Below are 19,634 nucleotides of genomic sequence, written 5' to 3'. Positions count from 1 at the left end.
GCCTCAATTCATCCATCTTGTTGGCAAGAGATCTCACATTAGCAAGAAATATGCTAGGGAGCGGTGGTTTAGATGGACTCCTCTGCAATCTTACCAGGACGCCAGCCCGACAACCCCGCCTTTGCCTCCTGTCTCTACGCCGCCTTCGCCTCCTCCCTGGAGGCATAGTAATCCATGGAGAGCCCGGTGGCCTGGCTACTCCCACAGGAACGTTATCTGGGCGAAAATAATCAGCTCTTACAGCTTGTTCACACTGTAACCCGACCTTCAGAAGTTCCTGCCTGCTGTAAATCTTTCTTGCCCGGCCAGACATACTCAGACCAAGTAAAAATAATAAAAACAAAACAAAACGCTGAGGGAGAGCACTAAGCCGCAGCGTCTATGCGCGCCGCCATCTTGTATATCTTGTATCCGGTTACTGGCTATTGGATTCCCATTAAACCACTCCTTTCCTTATCTGCTTGTTCAAGGCTGAATTAATTTTCGGTCCTCTTCACAATCAGGAAGGTGCAAATCCCGTGTAGACAAATGGCATCCCAAAGCCAGCGCCCTACAGCAGCTGAACTGCCAGTTGGACTTTAACTGCCAGTTGGACTTTACCTGGCTACTCCCACAGGAACGTTATCTGGGCGAAAATAATCAGCTCTTACAGCTTGTTCACACTGTAACCCGACCTTCAGAAGTTCCTGCCTGCTGTAAATCTTTCTTGCCCGGCCAGACATACTCAGACCAAGTAAAAATAATAAAAACAAAACAAAACGCTAAGGGAGAGCACTAAGCCGCAGCGTCTATGCGCGCCGCCATCTTGAAAATTACATCTGACTTTACAGAGTGGCATTCACATCTACACTGGCTTATTACAGCCTGCCTACCTCTGCATGGATTGGTGAAGATTCCTTCTTTCCTTGCAATGTTTGGCAGGAAGAAACAGCTTGCCTAAAAGGTAAAGGGACCCCTGACCATTAGGTCCAGTCGTGGCCGACTCTGGGGTTGCGGCGCTCATCTCACTTTAATAGCCGAGGGAGCCAGCGTACAGCTTCCGGGTCATGTGGCCAGCATGACTAAGCCGCTTCTGGCAACCAGAGCAGCGCACGGAAATGCCATTTACCTTCCCACCAGAGCGGTACCTATTTACTTGCACTTTGACCTGCTTTCGAACTGCTAGGTTGGCAGGAGCAGGGACCGAGCAACAGGAGCTCACCCCGTCACAGGGATTCGAACTGCCAACCTTCTGATCGGCAAGTCCTAGGCTCTGTGGTTTAACCCACAGCGCCACCCGCGTCCCTAATAACAGCTTGCCTAGTGCCCACCTCATCTTATGCAAGCACACAGTTGAAGGATGCTTCTCGACGACCTGCTCACTGAGTGTTCATCTCAATCTCTTTGCAGGAAGAATAGATGACATTAAATGCACTACTCTCAGAGACCAGGCTGAGGAGTACTGCTCTTGTGAGGAATGGTGGGAGCCTCCCCCTCCCCCCTGCTCCTGACCAGGATCCTGAAGCTGCCTAGGAGCAGTGGAGCAGTATAGATCTGGAACAGTGGTTTGCAGAGGGACATCGTACAGAAGGCAGAAGCTGGGAAGAACTGGGGAGTGAAGAAGAACAGGAAAAGAGAGTAAGTTAACAGACTCTCTCTCACTGGAGACTGTCCAGCCTATTAGTCCAAGGACATGTAGAGCAGATAAGGTGGCTACACAAAAAGCACAATGGTTGCAAGATCAGGTTGCAAGGCATGGAAGTGGGTGGACACTTTAATTGGGAACACCGTCATTCCGAGAATGGCTGCTTTGTTCTTTTGCTGTGATTAAAGACTCTTTAAATAATAAGCAACTCTTTTCGCTTTGTCCTGCTTATCTACGGCAAAAGGAGGGAAGGAAGCCGAGTCTCCGAAGCCTGACAACTACACATTTAAAGCAGTACCGCTCCGGCGGGAAGGTAAACAGCGTTTCTGTGTGCTGCTCTGGTTCGCCAGAAGCGGCTTAGTCATGCTGGCCACATGACTTGGAAGCTGTACGCTGGCTCCCTCGGCCAATAAAGCGAGATGAGCGCCGCAACCCCAGAGTCGTCCGCGACTGGACCTAATAGTCAGGGGTCCCTTTACCTTTACTTATGTTACTTACATCATAGGAGCCTACACAACACTAAACTCTGTTGTGGTATGTAGGTTTTATTTTATTTGTTTTTTATCTTATATTTTGGAAATGTACATCCAGGTTTTTTACCTTTAAATTTTTGGGGGTCCCCCAAGAGAGTGGGGCCCTAAATTATAGCTTGTTTAGCTTATACGTAAATCCGGCACTGCTCATGCCTGCATTACAGGGTGCCCCCTAAACATTTGGCGTGTACCTTCTCGTAATGTAAGACCTAGCCGTAGTGGCTATGTTCTGCCTTCACTGTCGGAGGCAGTATGTCTCTGAAGACTGGGAACGGAAAGTGCTGAATGTGCCATTGCGCTCATGTCCTCCTTGTGAGGTTCCTAGGATAGCTCAGTTGGTAGAGCATGGGACTCCTCATCTCACGGTTGTGGGTTCAAGCCCCATGTTGGGAGAAAAATTCCTGCATTGCATGGGGCTGGGCTGGATGACCCTTGTGGTCCCTTCCAACTATACAATCCTAATACGCTATCTGGCTGGCCACCCTGAGAACAGGACCAGATCAGCCTGTGTGGTCTGACGGAGCAATCCTTAAGAAAGGTCCTTTCTTTATACTTTCCTGGGCAACCAGGAAAACATCCTGACATGGATGGAGACTGTTCCCTAGTTGCTGCAACTGCTCCGTAGAACACATGTTGTGTTGGGAATAGTCCATTCCACCTTAAGGAGCAGAGATGGAACTGTTGCGTGTCACATGTCTGTTTACATTCCAGCACAGCTTGCTGGGAACTTCTGTTGTATGTATTGCTTTTGCTTTTCTCTGTCTCTCTGAGAAGACAAAGAGATAGATGACATGTTTCTTTGTCCTGATTTATGATTATTAAATCTGTAGTTGTAGTATGCTTTTACAAGCCTCACGCCTATTCTGTGTGCGTAGTTTGATCTGCGTAGTTTGATCTGCTGATAGTGTGCCCTTGCTTTGAAGCCCAGGTCGCTGATTTACGTCAGAGGGGAGGCCGATGGGTCTTCGCAGCAGGACAGCTGGAAAGAGACGGCCCAGCTGGGGCTAGCCAACTGACCTTACGGCCCTCTGCATGTCGACATATTGAACACAGACCTGGGAATAGATGCCTAGATTGGGGTGTGTAGGTCTTCAGAGCTGCAGAAGCGACTGCGTTATCTTTGACAATAGAGAGTTAACTCTCTGCTGTGTGCATTCCTTGGCTGGGAAGCATCCTTGATGGAAGGTCTTCCGATGATAATAAGACTACATAAATATTATAAACTGTTTCAAATATTAATAATTGTAATGTCTGAACTTAAGAACCTAATGTGGCTTTTCTTAAACTAGATGCAACATGGCCGTGGATTCAGCTGGTGCCTGCTCCTGAGGATCCGGCACAGGTGCGGGCCCTTCGGATTCAAGGCCCTGCCCCGGCTCAGCCGGCCCTGGAGGCGGGGACTCCTGTGCAAGCTGGGATTCCTCCGGTTCAGCCTCTGAATCAGATTCCCAGGCCATCACAGGACTTCAAGGTGATGTGAAATGTTATCTCAAGGCAATTTCGCTATCTTCGCATGGCTGTCAGAAAGGATAAATATTGCCCTTTGGAGACTTCTTCCATTTGAAAGTTTGGCATGCCGCCGGACTGTATGTCTGTTTACTCAGAAGTAGGCTCCACTTCCTTCAGCGAGATTTCTTCCCAGCTAAACATGCATGGGATTGAAACTTTGACATACTGTGACCAACGAAAGATGCAAAGATGTGGCAATCACATTTTTTCCGGCTTAATATTTCATTTTAATTAAGGGAGGATGGGTCTTAATGAGCCATGGAATACGTGCCAACATTTGCATGCTCTTCTCAGAGATGTATAACTTTTAAAGTGCACTGACTATTAATAGTGGGTTAATTAAAGCTTGCTTACATAGATAAGAAATTGCATCAGCTTCGCATGAATTGTGTCTTGTCTTAAGTTATTGCAGACGGAATATAAAGGTTTGGGTGATGGAGCAATATTTTATTTCATTTTTAATTAGGATTTTCAGGTTTCAGTATTTTTTTTTAAAAAAGTAAGTTTCCTCTTCTTCTTTTTTAATCATTGACATCCCAAGGCTAAGACAAGCATGAAGAAAAGCTGTAGAACATCCCACCCTGGACTATAGAGTATGATATAGAGTGTCAAACTAGGACCGGCGAGACTTAAGCCAGGAAAGGTGTGATATAAATGTAATACTTTATAAATAAAGGAAGGGAGAGATCTATGGCCAGTATATTATGTCAATAATAATAATAAACAATCACAAATTATTATTTATTTGTTTCCTCAGCCCCTCTGGGCTGCTTCCAAACACGATAAAAACATCAAACATTAAAAACTTCCCTAAACAGGGCTGCCTTCTGGTGTCTTCTAAAAGTCAGATAGTTGTTTATTTCCTTGATATCTGATGGGAGGGCGTTCCACAGGGCGGGCGCCACTACCGAGAAGGCCCTCTGCCTGGTTCCCTGTAACCTCACTTCTCACAGGGAGGGACCCACCAGAAGGCCCTCAGAGCTGGATCTCAGTGTCCGGGCTGAATGATGGGGGTGGAGATGCTCCCTCAAGGGTACTCAAAAATGGCTAGAAGTTGTATATACCCCTCCACCACCACCACCTGTTGTAAGGAAACCCTATTCAGATACCATAATAGTTTCTGAAGAGCCATTTCACAACTTTTCTCCATAATGACTGCTTTTTTAATACTGTATTTTAAGCCCAAGGCAGCAGATTTTGTGCTTTTTTGGTGAGCATGCAAATATATGCAGCCCCGCTTCTCTGAGAAATGGCTTCCTGTTGCAGCTCACACTTTGCACTACCTCCAGATAGGTTGGGCATACAGCAATAGGTTAGACTGTATAGAGTTAGCTTGGTATTTCCCACAGCGGAATCCAGCATGGCCCCCCTGAAACTGGGTTTTACAGAGACACGGCAGGAGCAGCCTGTGATCTGCTGGATCCTAGGCCAGGCCAGTTCCCATAGAGGTATTCCAACCTGGAGCTCATATAGTCAAAAATGACAATGCACACCAACCTCCACCGTTGCCAGTGCAAGCATGCGGGTCTTTGGATGTTGGGATTGATCCTCCGCTCTGCTCTGCCCCACTGCTCCCAGCCAGGGTTTAAGATTATTCTATAAAGTTGCAAGGCTATACAGTGGTACCTCTACTAACGATCACCTCCGGTTATGTATCTTTCGGGATATGCATGCGGCAAACCCGGAAGTGTTTCCCCGGGTTTTGCCATGTGTGCATGCGCAGATGCGCTCTACTCACCACATGCATGCACAAAAGCATGTGCAGACGTGGCACCTCCAGATACGCACACCTCGGTATTTGACCGGAGCTCCGGAACAGATCCCGTGTGCAACCAGAGGTATCACTGTATAAGTAAAAAGGTAAAGGACCTCAGGACGGTTAAGTCCATTCAAAGGTGACTCTGGGGTTGCGGCGCTCATCTTGCTTTCAGGCCAAGGGAGCCGTCGTTTGTCCACAGGCAACTTTCTGGGCCATGTGGTCAGCAGGACTAAAGTGCTTCTGACACAACAGGACACCATGATGGAAGCCAGAGCGCACGGAAATGCCGTTTACCTTCCCCCCGCAGCGGTACCTATTTATCTACTTGTACTGGCGTGCTTTTGAACTGCTAGGTTAGCAGGAGCTGGGACAGAGTAATGGGAGCTCACTCTGTCGCGGGGATTCGAACCGCGGGGATTCTGATTGGCAAGCCTCAGAGGCTCAACAGCACCACCCGCATCTCTATATACCAGGCATAGGCAAACACGGCCCTCCAGATGTTTTGGGACTACAACTCCCATCATCCATAGCTAATAGGACCAGTGGTCAGGGATGATGGGAGTTGTAGCCCCAAAACAACTGGAGGGCCAAGTTTGCCTATGCCTGCTACATACCTCACCTATATACATTACCTGTGAGTAAGCCTTACCAAACTCAATGGGGCTCACTTACAAGTAGACATGAATAGGGTTGATTTTTAAAGGAAGTTTTTGATTTTGCCAAATTTTCATTGACACACAATGGGGATTGGTTAATCTGTGGATCTTCAGGTGTTGTTGGACTACAACTCCCATCATCTCTGACTATTCACCCTGCTGGCTGGAAGTGATGGGAGCTTGAATCCGCATTTGGAAGGCCACAACAGGATAGTCACCCTTGCCTTGCAAACAGATTTCAGAAGTCATGGTTATAAAGAAGGCAGAATTCAGCATAAGGTTAAGTTATATATTTTAAACCCATGCTTTCTAAAATGTCAGGGGTAGAGCATGTGGCCTATAAAGATTTGCCCTTATAAATCCAAGCAATAAAATCAGTTTACTGAATGTTGTGGCAGATGATCCAAGCTCTAGCATTCAAATCCTAGGAACAAATTGACCAAGGGTTGTATCCAATGATGTAGGAGCAGAGTTCCGCTAACGTAATTTCCCCTACCTCTCCCCACATGCTCCGAGAAGTTGCCTCTGCAGCAGATTTTGAGGGTGCTCCGGCGGCTGCAGGTAAGAGGAGGGGAAATCTCCTTTGCGCAAGTTGAAGTCTGCTGTGCTAGTGGAACTGCAGTATTTGGTACAATCAGGCTTGACCCAAGCATGAGACATCAGAATCCACAAGGACAGCAGACTCCAAGGAATGCACAGCAATGGCTGTGGCATGCTCCTTGGAGGTCGGATCTGCCTCTTCCTTGGCAATCCCCTGTTAAGGAATGTAGCGAATGGGTTAGTTTTCAATGAGTTGGCAGAGATTACACATCCCCTACAAGGCACCTACAGGCATTTGTTATCTGTGTTATTGGGCAGATTTGGCAAGTAACTCTGTGTATAAAAGGGCTCAGCTTGCAGCATACTGTGTGGCTCCTGGTAGGGGATTGCAGGAAATGTGGAAGGCTATATGTTGGAACTGTGGATTCGAGTGAAGACTTTTTGAAGAGATACCATCTGAGGAAGAAGTTGGAAAACAGCTGAACTTCAGAACTCAGAGAACTCTGTCAGTTGCAGGACTTTGCAAGCAACTGAATTAAGGATTTGACTGCAGACTCCAGCACAGCAAGGACTTTGATGCAAAGAGCCCTCTCTGGGCTCAGAGAGAGAAGCCTACTTGTAACATCTGTAAAAAGTCTGTATATGTTGGTGTTGATCTAATAGAGACAACTCTGCTAAATGGTTGTTTGCTGTGGTGAGCTTAACCTCTTGACTGAGCACATACATCTGTTACGGGCCAGGAGTCAGCTTCACCAGCTGCGCAGCAGCCTGAAGGAGCAGAAGGCGAAGTGACTCCACTTGCTGCTGATCAGCCTTCTTGCTCCTGATGTGAACCAGCTGGCTCCAGGTTTCTCAGGCAGGGTTTCCAGCCTTAGTCAGTCACTGGAAACAACATTTGTCGTTCCTGGCCAGACCTTGCTGCTTCTTGCTTCTCATGACCTTGGACCCTTGGCTTACTTGACCCCTGGATTGTCTGACTATGTGAACTGAGATACTCCTAACCTTAGGACTAGACTGACTACTGCTGGATCAATCTTACAGCCTCTGATGGATTAGAAGGATTGGTTCGCTTTCGCTGAGCTTGTGTCCCAGTATCCATACCCAGCAGAGTTGCATCTCAACGCAGCTCCTTCTTTGGAAGCATCTTCGGGGTTGAAGGTACACACAGTCTGCAATAAACACTCATGGATGCCATAAAGATTCAGTCAAGTTTAGAGGCATAAAAGCATATTGGTAGCAAATATATACAAACGTTCACCATGGCCGTGGTCAAGAAGAAGAAGAATAAGAAGAAGAGTTTGGATTTGATATCCCGCCTTTCACTCCCTTTAAGGAGTCTCAAAGCGACTAACAATCTCCTTTCCCTTCCTCCCCCACAACAAACACTCTGTGAGGTGAGTGGGGCTGAGAGACTTCAGAGAAGTGTGACTGGCCCAAGGTCACCCAGCAGCTGCATGTGGAGGAGCGGGGACGCGAACCCGGTTCACCAGATTACAAGTCCACCGCTCTTAACCACTACACCTTGCTGGTCAAGGCATGCTTAGAGTCCAACAAAGCTCCAAGGCTCGCTCTCTGCTTCTCTCACCACAAGATGCAAGCAAGAGACTCACAAGAAGTTACAACAAGTTACACAGAAGCGTTGTTACCAGTAGTTCCTGTCACACTGTGCAAATCCAAAGAAGAGTTCCCATAGAAAACATCCTTGCATAGACAAAACAACCTCAGCCTTCTGCTGCTTCTTGAAACTTCTCTGTTTTTCTTTGTTTCTGGAACAAATGATTCTCATGCACACAGAGAGAATATCCAACAACTACGACAACATCCAAATGACAGTTGTACTCTTCTGGATGTGTGCATGGGGCAACAGCCCCTGCTGCCCCCCTCTGCACAGGTAATATATATTCTATCCCCGCCCCCCTGCCACACACAGTCTGTTTAAGGTAAAGACATCTCAAACCTGCTGTGTACACAAACAGAAATGAATCTGCCGCTACTGAAACTGTGCTGATGTGAACTGCTAGAGGGGAACGAAGCCAAAAAACCCGAACTTTGCCATGCTCTAGGTTGGGAATGTGAACACTCTTAATGTTGCAAACGGGTCATTTGTACAGTGGTACAGGGACACAGGCAAGCCTAGAACTTGCTGATCAGAAGGTCAGCGGTTCGAATCCCGGCGACGGGGTGAGCTCCCGTTGCTTGGTCCCTGCTCCTGCCAACCTAGCAGTTCAAAAGCACATCAAAGTGCAAGTAGATAAATAGGTACCGCTCTGGTGGGAAGGTAAACGGCGTTTCTGTGCGCTGCTCTGGTTCGCCACAAGCGGCTTCATCATGCTGGCCACATGACCTGCAAGCTGTACGCCAGCTCCCTTGGCCAATAAAGCGAGATGAGCACTGCAACCCCAGAGTCGGTCACGACTGGACCTAATGGTCAGGGGTCCCTTTACCTTTTACTTTACCTCAGGTTACAGACATTTCAGGTTACATATGCTTCAGGTTACAGACTCCACTAACCCAAAAATAGTACCTCGGGTTAAGAACTTTGCTTCAAGATGAGAACAGAAATCTTGCGGCGGTGGCGTGGCGGCAGCGGGAGGCTCCATTAGCTAAAGTGGTATCTCAGGTTAAGAACAGTTTCAGGTTAAGAACAGACCTCCAGAACGAATTAAGTTGTTTACCCAAGGTACCACTGTATATCACAACCAGGTTGTTGGCAACAGTGGGGCTTTTTAAAGAATGTATTGAACTTCCCCACATACTGTAAATGGTAAATTTGGATTAAAGGGTGGGGGGGAATATGGACTGGAATTTTGATGACGTTGTTTGGACTCTGAAAAACTTGCACATGTAAGCAGAACTCATCCCACAATAAATGCCAGTCTGGAAGCATCCAGGAAAAGCACAGAATCTCCGAACAAATAATCTCTCTATTTGAACTAGAGAGGCAATATTAAGAGGAGTAATTGGGAGCACTGGTGTCAAACATCAGTCATAAACCTTGCGAACTACCCCACAAAGCAACAGTTCTATTTCACCTGTTCAATTGCAGAAGACTATGAATGAACTAGGGACGCGGGTGGCGCTGTAGGGACGCAGGTGGCGCTGTGGGTTAAACCACAGAGCCTAGGACTTGCCGGTCAGAAGATCGGCAGTTCGAATCCCCACGACGGTGTGAGCTCCTGTTGCTCGGTCTTTGCTCCTGCCAACCTAGTAGTTCGAAAGCACGCTAGTGCAAGTAGATAAATAGGTACCACTCCGGCGGGAAGGTAAGCGGCATTTCCGTGTGCTGCTCTGGTTCGCCAGAAGCGACTTAGTCATGCTGGCCACATGACCCGGAAGCTGTATGCCAGCTCCTTCGGCCAATAAAGCGAGATGAGTGCTGCAACCCCAGAGTCGGCCACGACTGGACCTAATGGTCAGGGGTCCCTTTACCTTTACCTTTATGAATGAACTACCATAAGTATATTTTCACAGGTATACTACACGGTGCCTTAACTGTTCAGAAACAATATGTGAGCCTGGATGATAAAAATGGAAGGCAAATACGTGCCAATTTCTCAGAAGACAATTGTGCAGACGTGCCATGATGTAGACAAGGAAGCTTTATGTAAATACAGAAGCCAACAGCTACAGAAGCATCTGTCTTGAGTTTGTTTTGCAGAAGAAATTTTTAACACAAGATTTAAATAACATCTTCAGTGACCATAATGAGCCATCTGGCTTTGAGTGTAAATAGCCTGGTGGTAATAAATAATTTCACATAATTAGAGAATCACTACAAGCTCACACAGAGAGGAATGTAGCATCAATTTACACATTATTTTTCTTATCCAATCTGGACACGTATCTCTGACCACTCTTGTAATATTACAAGAGTATGTAGTAGCATATCTAATGTGCCTTTGTTTTAAATATTTTTTCCTTCTTCTGAGAAGGAGGATTAATTGCATGGTGGGTTGAAGTTTACAGTTCAAATAGAACAATCCCAAATCACACTTTCCTTTAAAAATAATGAAAAAGGTACCAGATCTTTAAACTGGATTAATTAAATCCTCTAGACTGTTTAAATACTGTAGTGGAGTACCTGTTTCTTTTTAATCTCTGGGCTGTACATTTGAGAATTTATTGCTAACTCCTTAATACAAGTAGGTCAGGATTCTTGCCAATTCCTCTTTAGTATCTCAGCTGGATTCAGCAGAGCTAGAGTAGCAGTAAGACATCAATTTTTTGCTTGTGCGTTGTGTTACAAAAGTTGCGTGTCTCTGTTTCTCTCTGCTAAGCGGTGGCAACAGCCCAGGTGTTTTGCAGCACTAAAATTGTATATTCTGATCTCTTTTCTAAACACAGTGTAAAGAATGTATGTGTTTCCGATTTGCTGAGGAGGTTCGGGGCTAGAACATGACAATATGTTTTTGTTAGGCGGGTGGTGTTAAGTTGTAGGTGAACATATCAGATGACACAGCGATTCTCCAAACAGCTCTTGTTTATTCAGAGGCCAGAACAGAACTGAACTGAAGGGTTCAGTCAGCCTGCTTATATAGAGCGCCAGTACAGCGTAACTGTAACAACTTTCTGTAACTATCCAATCACTGAACGTCACTTTCGATCCTTTATTTGCATAACTATCTACAGTATCCCCCTGCTGGCCCAGGGTGAGAACTTCAGTACATGACAGGTGGGGCATTGGAGAAGAGAGCACTATAGACTTTATGGTGCTTTTAAATATTTCCTGCTTTTTTCGGATAAACTAAAAGAACACAACCTTCAACCAATCTTGACCAGAAAATAGCAAAAAAGCACACCAATAGTTTTGTAGGTATTTGTAGTGTCTCGATGAGATTTCCAATGAGTGTTGGGGGAGATTTCAGGTGCTGGGGGAGAGGTGGTACCAGAGGCTTGACAAAACCAAAATACCTAGAGCCATAATATAATTAATCCAGAATATAATACTGCCTCTGCGTACTGAGTGAACGGCACATCTACGCAAGCATGGTGGCTGTCTCAAATGCACAAACCATTCAAAGGGATGAATTGAGTATGGCTTATGTTTTCTAGTTTTTTAAAATGTTTTTTATTAGGTTTACACTGCAAATTTAGATTCAAACATTAAACATCAGTATCATCATTTAGGACCCCTTGAAGCCTTCGACTCCCCTCCGCCATTCCATGGTTACCATTATCAATCTTTTTTCAACTGCTTCACTTATTCTATTTTTAAAAAAATAATCCATTTTTACGATAGTTTTCCATACGTTACTCAAATCCTGCCAAAGCTTTTAGTTGTTTACAGTGTTCTCTTGAATACATTGTAATTTCCCGCCATTCCTTCTTAAAGTTCTTCTCTTCCTGGTTTCTGATTTCCCCGGCCAATTTAGCCATTTTAGCGAAGTCCATCATCTTCATCAGCCATTTGTCTCTGGTCGGGACTTCATCTTCTTTCCATCTCTGGGCCAGTAGTATCCGCACTGCTGTCGTTGCATACATAAATAATCATTTCTGCTCCTTTGGTATCTCTTACGTTTTCTAGTTGGATTGAATCTGATTTGATGGAGGGAAACGTATTTGTCCATGAACTACAAGATCAGTATGGATTATGACTAATGTTGTGTGGGTATGGCTTCCAAAACAAGCAGTGGGAGCGCATTGGATAGGCAGTAAGCAGCGATGTGAGCAATCCCTTAATACAGCCATATGAAAGAGGACTTTTAGTTAAAGGTTGACTTGGGAAAAAATTGACAAAATTCTCTTAAGAAATGGTGCCACTCTTTTCAAATGTGAGAAGACGGCGATATAGTAAGTGCGGGTTGACATTTCAATAAAGCAACACATTTATCTTCATCAGCCATAGCAAACAGGTTTTTTTTCCTATTTTTGTTCTTGAAGAAATGTTCAGATGATTTTTAAATATCACAGATAGTCTGTTATCTCTGGCGCCGAGACTTTACACCTTCTTCCAGATTAATTTTATTTTGATGGGATGCTCTTTTACAACACGTAGCTCTTACTGTGCACAAGAATGTCAAGCAGTTTTACCTTAGCAACTGCAGGTATTGTTTTTTTGCCCAGTGATGTTGCTTAATATTACTCGAAAGCATCCCCGTTAATTTGCTGAATGTCATTTTCAAAGCAAAACACAGCACGTCTCTTGTGGAAACAAATAAGCAAGCAAGCAAAAGCTAGAATACTAGCAGAGGTGGTTCATCCCAATTCATTTCTGCTTTGCCACCTCTGGCAGCACTGACGCTATGCCACCTTGCTCCACTGGCACTGCTGCCTGCCCTGCCTCTTCTGCCACTGGGAAAAAAGCTGGGGGGGGGGGACACACACACAGCTAAAACAGGCTACAGAGACAGAGTGATTTTTGCAACTACGTAATGTTAAAATAATTTTGAATTATGGAGCTGGAGGAGACTCTTGAGAGTCCCATGGACTGCAAGAAGATCAAACCTATCCATTCTTAAGGAAATCAGCCCTGAGTGCTCACTGGAAGGACAGATCCTGAAGCTGAGGCTCCAATACTTTGGCCACCTCATGAGAAGAGAAGACTCCCTGGAAAAGACCCTGATGTTGGGAAAGATGGAGGGCACAAGGAGAAGGGGATGGCAGAGGATGAGATGGTTGGACAGTGTTCTCGAAGCTACCAGCATGAGTTTGACCAAACTGCGGGAGGCAGTGGAAGACAGGAGTGCCTGGCGTGCTCTGGTCCAGGGGGTCATGAAGAGTCGGACACAACTAAACGACTAAACAACAACAATGTTAAAATCGTATTGTTGGAATAACATTGGGATATTCGCTCTGCTCAAGGCATGACGACTTTCGGCAAAAATCCGGTGGGGAAAGAGACTGACAAGGACAAGAAGAGATATGAAGAACAGAATAAATCTCCACATAGGAAGAATAATGATACAGTATTATATCTTCACTTGTAGTGCTTATAAATTACTTAATGTACTTGACATTACTTAATGTAATTTATAAGTCAAAAATATTGCAGCTGGTGTACAATGGTACCTTGGTTTACAACCATAATCCATTCCGGAGGTCCGGTTGTAAACCAAAACAGGTTGTAACTCAAGGCGCGCTTTCGCCAATGGGGTCTCCAAAAAAACCGGGTTGTAATCCAATAAAAAATGGGTTGTAATAAAAAAAAGGGGGACATGCACTTCTGGGATTGATGTGGTTTTAATCCAAAATGGTTGTCATCCAAAACAGTTGCAAACCAAGGTACCACTGTATAAGGGATTAATATTATGATGGGAAGGTAATTGAAATTACTAAGATTTTGGAATGCATCGTCAAACCAGCAGTCCTAGCATGCGGGGGGCCATCTAAATTACACACTGTTATTTAGTATTGGAATGATTTGTATTTGTATTTTAATTGACATTGTTATATTGAGGCTTTTATTGGCTATTGTAATTGAAAACTAATAAAAAATATTATCCAGAGAGAGAGAAATGATACTGATTTTGGGTGAGATCTTGTGAGATCTTTCAAAAAACTCTTGAGCCCTCTTGCATTCCCTGAGATCTTGTGAGACTTTGGCGAGACTTTGTGAGATCTCACAGGAAATCGGTGTTACTCTGTCACCGGCAGAGGTAAGAGTGTGTGGACCCCCCAGGAGCTTCTGCTGCCTGAGGCTTCACCCTGCCTCCTGGGTGGGCCAGCCCTGAATGCTTTGTGTGTTGGCACCCATTTGTCTCAGGAGACAATGGATTAATTTGCATTCTGGGGTAAAGTGCAATTCAAGAGGAGGTTGCACTCATGCCACCTTCGTTCTGATAAACAGATTTTTCAGGCTTTGTATTGCTTCAAAAACTTTAGGTCTTGTTTTGCACTGCTGCTGTTCATATTTTATTTGATGATTGCAACTATTGTTTTATTGTACTTTTATATGTTGTTATTTGTTGCTTAGAAGACTTTGGGGGATTATAAGCAGCAAAAAGAAACCGGTAAGTCAAGCCCTTTAAAAAAGAGATATGTTTAAGAAGAAACAGCAGTTGGCTTGGGACCCTAAAACCAGAAGTGCATCTCCCAAAATTGTCCTGCAAGTGCTTTGAGATCTACCAGGGAGGTCCTGTTAGAAGTCCAGTTGATTGGCACCTGAAGTAACAGCTTCTTAGTAAAAAAAAAAAAAAGGGGGGGGGAGGTAAAGGTAAAGGACCCTTGGATGGTTAAGTCAGTCAAAGGCGACTATGGGGTTGCGGTGCTCATCTTTCAGGCCAAGGGAGCTGGCATTTGTCCACAGACAGCTTTCCGGGTCATGTGGCCAGCATGACTAAACTGCTTCTGACACAACAGGACAGAAACCAGAGCACATGGAAACACTGTTTACCTTCCCCACCACAGTGGTACTTATTTATCTACTTGCACTGGCATGCTTTCGAACTGCTAGGTTGGCAGAAGCTGGGACAGAGCAATGGGAGCTCACCCCATCACGGGGATTTGAACCGCCGACCTTTCGATCAGCAAGCCCAAGAGGCTCAGTGGTTTAGATCACAGCGCCACCCATATCCCTAGCTTCTTAGTAGTGACACCTTGGCTTCTGAATGTTCTCCCTCCTGAAATTATATAGGCACAGATGCTCGACATCCCATTATTTTCTATCATTTCATTCATTTCTGCTATTCCCATTTCTTTCCTTTTCTAGGGTTGTCCTATTCCCAAAAGTAAAAATCTGAAGTTGCACAAAGTTGTTGAGCTTTTGGGGGAAACATCTCTCCCCAACAATTAAGTTTGGGGGGCTTTTGGGGAATGTTTTTAAGCACCCTGCTTGCCGGGTTCTCCTTGACATTTTGCGATTCAGCAAAATTCTGCCCAGGTGTCATTTTGCAGCTCAATTCCTGGATGTGTCTGGGACAACTCAGACATACGGCAGCCACAGCTTTTCTGCTGCTTTCAGCAGGATTCAGCAGGATTCCCAGCTGCTCTTCTGCTGCTTATAATATTTGTGTTTTCCATCCAACTGCCATGAAACTTCCAGACATTTTCCTACTGCTCCAAGCCATCATCCGAATCTACTCTCCCTTTTTTCTCAACTTCCAGAAGTACTATTAAAAGGCTAATAGCTCCCCTCTTTTTCTATTATTGTAGGGAAAATGTAAGGAAAATACAATGAAGTCATCACTTAAAAAGATTATTGTTGGTTCATAGGCAGTGTTTGAAACTCCCATTGTTCTAGGCACATTTTGTGGTAGGAGATTTCAGCAGTGCGAGCCGTTTCTGAGCTCTGGGTGCAGTACTGCGCCTAAGATTTCAGATCAAAACTGCAAAGTGGAAGGAAAGGAGGACCTTTCTCTGCCTCCCCACTTCCAGCTACACTCTGAAGACTGGAGAAGAGACCCTCTTAAGAATACTAGAGGGTGGGCATGGGAAGAATTAGACCGTGTGAAAAATGAACACAATATTTTAGCTGCAGTTCAGTCAGTTTCAGCTTTGTATTCTTGTTTTTTTAAGGCACCTAGATGACCATTGGGACGCGGGTGGCACTGTGGGTAAAAGCCTCAGCGCCTAGGACTTGCCGATCGTCAGGTCGGCGGTTCGAATCCCCGTGGCGGGGTGTGCTCCCGCTGCTCGGTCCCAGCGCCTGCCAACCTAGCAGTTCGAAAGCACCCCCGGGTGCAAGCAGATAAATAGGGACCGCTTACTAGCAGGAAGGTAAACGGCGTTTCCGTGTGCGGCTCTGGCTCGCCAGAGCAGCGATGTCATGCTGGCCACGTGACCCGGAAGTGTCTGCGGACAGCGCTGGCCCCCGGCCTATAGAGTGAGATGGGCGCACAACCCCAGAGTCTGTCAAGACTGGCCCGTACGGGCAGGGGTACCTTTACCTTTACCTTTACCTTTAGATGACCATTATTTGTGCATTGTTGTGCCCATAACTTTGGTTTAAGGTGCCATTTAGCTCCTAGCTTTCATATCTCTGTTTCTAACACTGTTCATAGGTATTCACTGCAAGGGTCAAAGTGACTTAGAAATTTGTAACCATACAGCTACATCAGAAAAGAGTATGACATCTGCCTTCATAAAAGGCTCTGGGCAGTTGAAAAAGCTTCTGCATCTGCAGCGTTCTCAGTTATGGTAGGAAATGCCTGGAGCTCCCCAGGAAGCCATGGAGATTATACTGTTAATACTTGTAGGGTGTGTGACTGCTTATAAGGGGATTACAGATGTCCTAAAGACTTTTAGGAATGTGAAAAGGAAGTGGTCAATGAGAGCATTGTACACTCTGCGAAGCACAGGAAGTGGTCAGTGAAGGCATTGTACACTATACAAAGCAGAAGAAGTAGTCAGCGAAGGGGGATTATTGGGTTGTTGTTTTTATTTTGATTATATATGTATTGTGGTTTTATACAGCGGTACCTCAATTTTCAAACGTCTCTGTTAATGAAGTTGAATAGCTTCTGCTGAATGTACAGTGGTGCCTCATAAGACGAAATTAATCCGTTCCGCGAGTCTCTTCCACTTGCGGTTTTTTCGTCTTGCGAAGCACGGCTATTAGTGGCTTAGCAGTTTAGGGGCTATTAACGGCTTAGCGGCTTAGCAGCCATTAACGGCTTAGCGGCTTTAAGAAAAAGGAAACAAACTCGCAAGAACTCGCAAGACGTTTCGTCTTGTGAAGCAAGCCCATAGGGAAATTCGTCTTGCGGAACGACTCAAAAAACGGAAAACCCTTTCATCTAGTGAGTTTTTCGTCTTGCGAGGCATTCATCTTGCGGGGCACCACTGTATATGTTATTTTTCTCAATTTTCTCTATTAAATTTGTAGGCCACCCTTTGCGCTTCGGTTTTCAAATGTTTCAGAACTTGAGCAGTCTTCCGGAACAGATTTCGTTCAAAAACCGAGGTACCACTGTAATGTGTAGAACAGGCACCCCCAACCTGCGGTCCTCCAGATATTTTGGCCTACAACTCCCATGATCCCTAGCTAACAGGACCAGTGGTCAGGGATGATGGGAATTGTAGTCCAAAACATCTGGAGGGCCAAAGGTTGGGTATGCCTGGTGTAGAAGAATTCTCCTCATGTTCTGCCATCTTTACACTGTGCATTTCCTTCATTCCCGCTGTCTCTCTTTGGCAGTTCCTGATAGGGGCGAGAATAAGAGCAGTAAAATTATTTGAAGAAAGACACTAGCTAAGTTATAATACAGATTGCAGAGAGTGTGGGATGTCAGAACTATAAATGTTTTTGCCAGGTACACGTTTCTTCTCTCTCTCTGTCATTTAAGCGGACCCATTCTACACAAGTTGACAATGTAAGGTTATTCTGCAAAAATGTAATGTATTTTTCTTTCTTTGCAATAAGAAAAAATGAGACTGATATTCTCTCTTGGTGCCTTGTATTTTTGATTATATATAGTTCTATCCTGAGCTGCGCTGCAAAAGACATAAGAATAGAAATGAAATACAATGAATGAGATGCAAAGTATCAGAACATGCCACTGATATTTCTTGAAGCATTTGCCATCAGTGTTGAGATGGTCATTATATTCAGTCTACAGAAACGCACCCTTTCCAGTCCGTTTTAAAATCAATGGCTTACTGACATCTTCATTTATGTCAATTAAGCCTGCAAACTTTTCCTTACGGCAGTTTTCATTTGCTGTTCTGTCACCTCTGAAGACTTTGAATACTATGAGAAACGTATGGAAGACAATCAAACCAGGCGAAATTGCAGGCAGTGATCCTTGAAATCATGTTTTGCCTGAAAGCACTTTCTGTTATGAGTTATAAATTTCCACATCCAAAGCTTATGGTATTTCCCTTTCTCCAACATTACTTAAATAGAAAAGACCCGTAGATGCTAATCGGTTCCAATAAGTTCAGGAAAAATCTCCGAGGTTGGTCATATCTATTTACACGAACACCTATGGCAGCAAACAAACAAAAAAACTTGGAGTCAACAGAAATGTTCAGAATTAGCATGCAATTATTTTCTCCTGGGCAGCAATGAAAAGGTAAAGGGACCCCTGACCGTTAGGTCCAGTCGTGACCGACCCTGGGGTTGCAGCACTCATCTCGCTTTATTGGCCGAGGGAGCCGGCGTACAGCTTCTGGGTCATGTGGTCAGCATGACGAAGCCGCTTCTGGCGAACCAGAGCAGCGCACGGAAACGCCGTTTACCTTCCCGTCGGAGCAGTACCTATTTATCTACTTGCACTTTGAGGTGCTTTTGAACTGCTAGGTTGGCAGGAGCAGTGACCGAGCAACAGGAGCTCACCCCGTTGCAGGGATTCGAACCGCCAACCTTCTGATCAGCAAGTCCTAGGCTCTGTGGTTTAACCCACAGTGCCACCTGCATCCCCCTCGGCAGCAATAGATGTCTGCAAAACATTTTCCATTTGTCACCTATGGAGGGGGCCTTCCTGACTACAATGAAGCTTTAACCTATCCACATCCAGTTTTGGTAAACATCCCCAGTACTTGACATTCTTCCTTGAGCTTGACAATGCTTGGTGATAAGACTTCACTAGACAGAGATAAACCACAGAAAACTAGGAGAGAATTACAGTTTTCAATGGGAATATTCATTTTGAACTGAGCCACTAGCTGTTGATGCATTGTGACGCATAGGTACCATTCATAGCTGGCTGCACCAACACTGCAACCCTCAAATGACTGGTATCAGTCTCCAATATTTCTTCTGTTTCCATGCTGTATTCACTTTTAAGGGGCCCGGGACACGGGTGGCGCTGTGGTCTAAACTAATGTTACCAGATGTTCCCGTTTCCCAGGGACAGTCCCCAGATTTACAAATAAGTCCCCTGACAAAATCTATCTATTTAGTAGGAAGTTGAAAAGTGTCCCCGGATTCACTGAAAAAAATCTGGTAACCTTAGTCTAAACCACTGAGTCTCTTGGGTTTGCCAATCAGAAGGTTGGCGGTTTGAATCTCCATGACGGGGTGAGCTTCCGTTGCTCTGTCCCAGCTCCTGCCAACCTAGCAGTTCAAAAGCACACCAGTGCAAGTAGATAAATAGGTACCACTGTGGCAGGAAGGTAAATGGTGTTTCCGTGCC

At 45.2% G+C, this 19,634-nt stretch overlaps 1 non-coding gene across 1 annotated transcript; it reads left to right on the top strand.

The window, feature by feature from the left end:
- The first annotated feature begins 2,476 nt into the window (after window positions 1–2,476).
- Window positions 2,477–2,550, top strand: TRNAR-CCU (transfer RNA arginine (anticodon CCU)). Its single transcript has one exon. It is a non-coding gene; the product is annotated as a tRNA-Arg (tRNA).
- The last annotated feature ends 17,084 nt before the right edge of the window (window positions 2,551–19,634 follow it).

The sequence above is a fragment of the Podarcis muralis genome, chromosome 11 (genome assembly GCF_964188315.1).
Source record: "Podarcis muralis chromosome 11, rPodMur119.hap1.1, whole genome shotgun sequence".
Classification (NCBI taxonomy): Eukaryota; Metazoa; Chordata; class Lepidosauria; order Squamata; family Lacertidae; genus Podarcis; species Podarcis muralis.
Note: the sequence above shows the minus strand (reverse complement) of the source record. Positions and strands in the feature narration are given on the sequence as shown.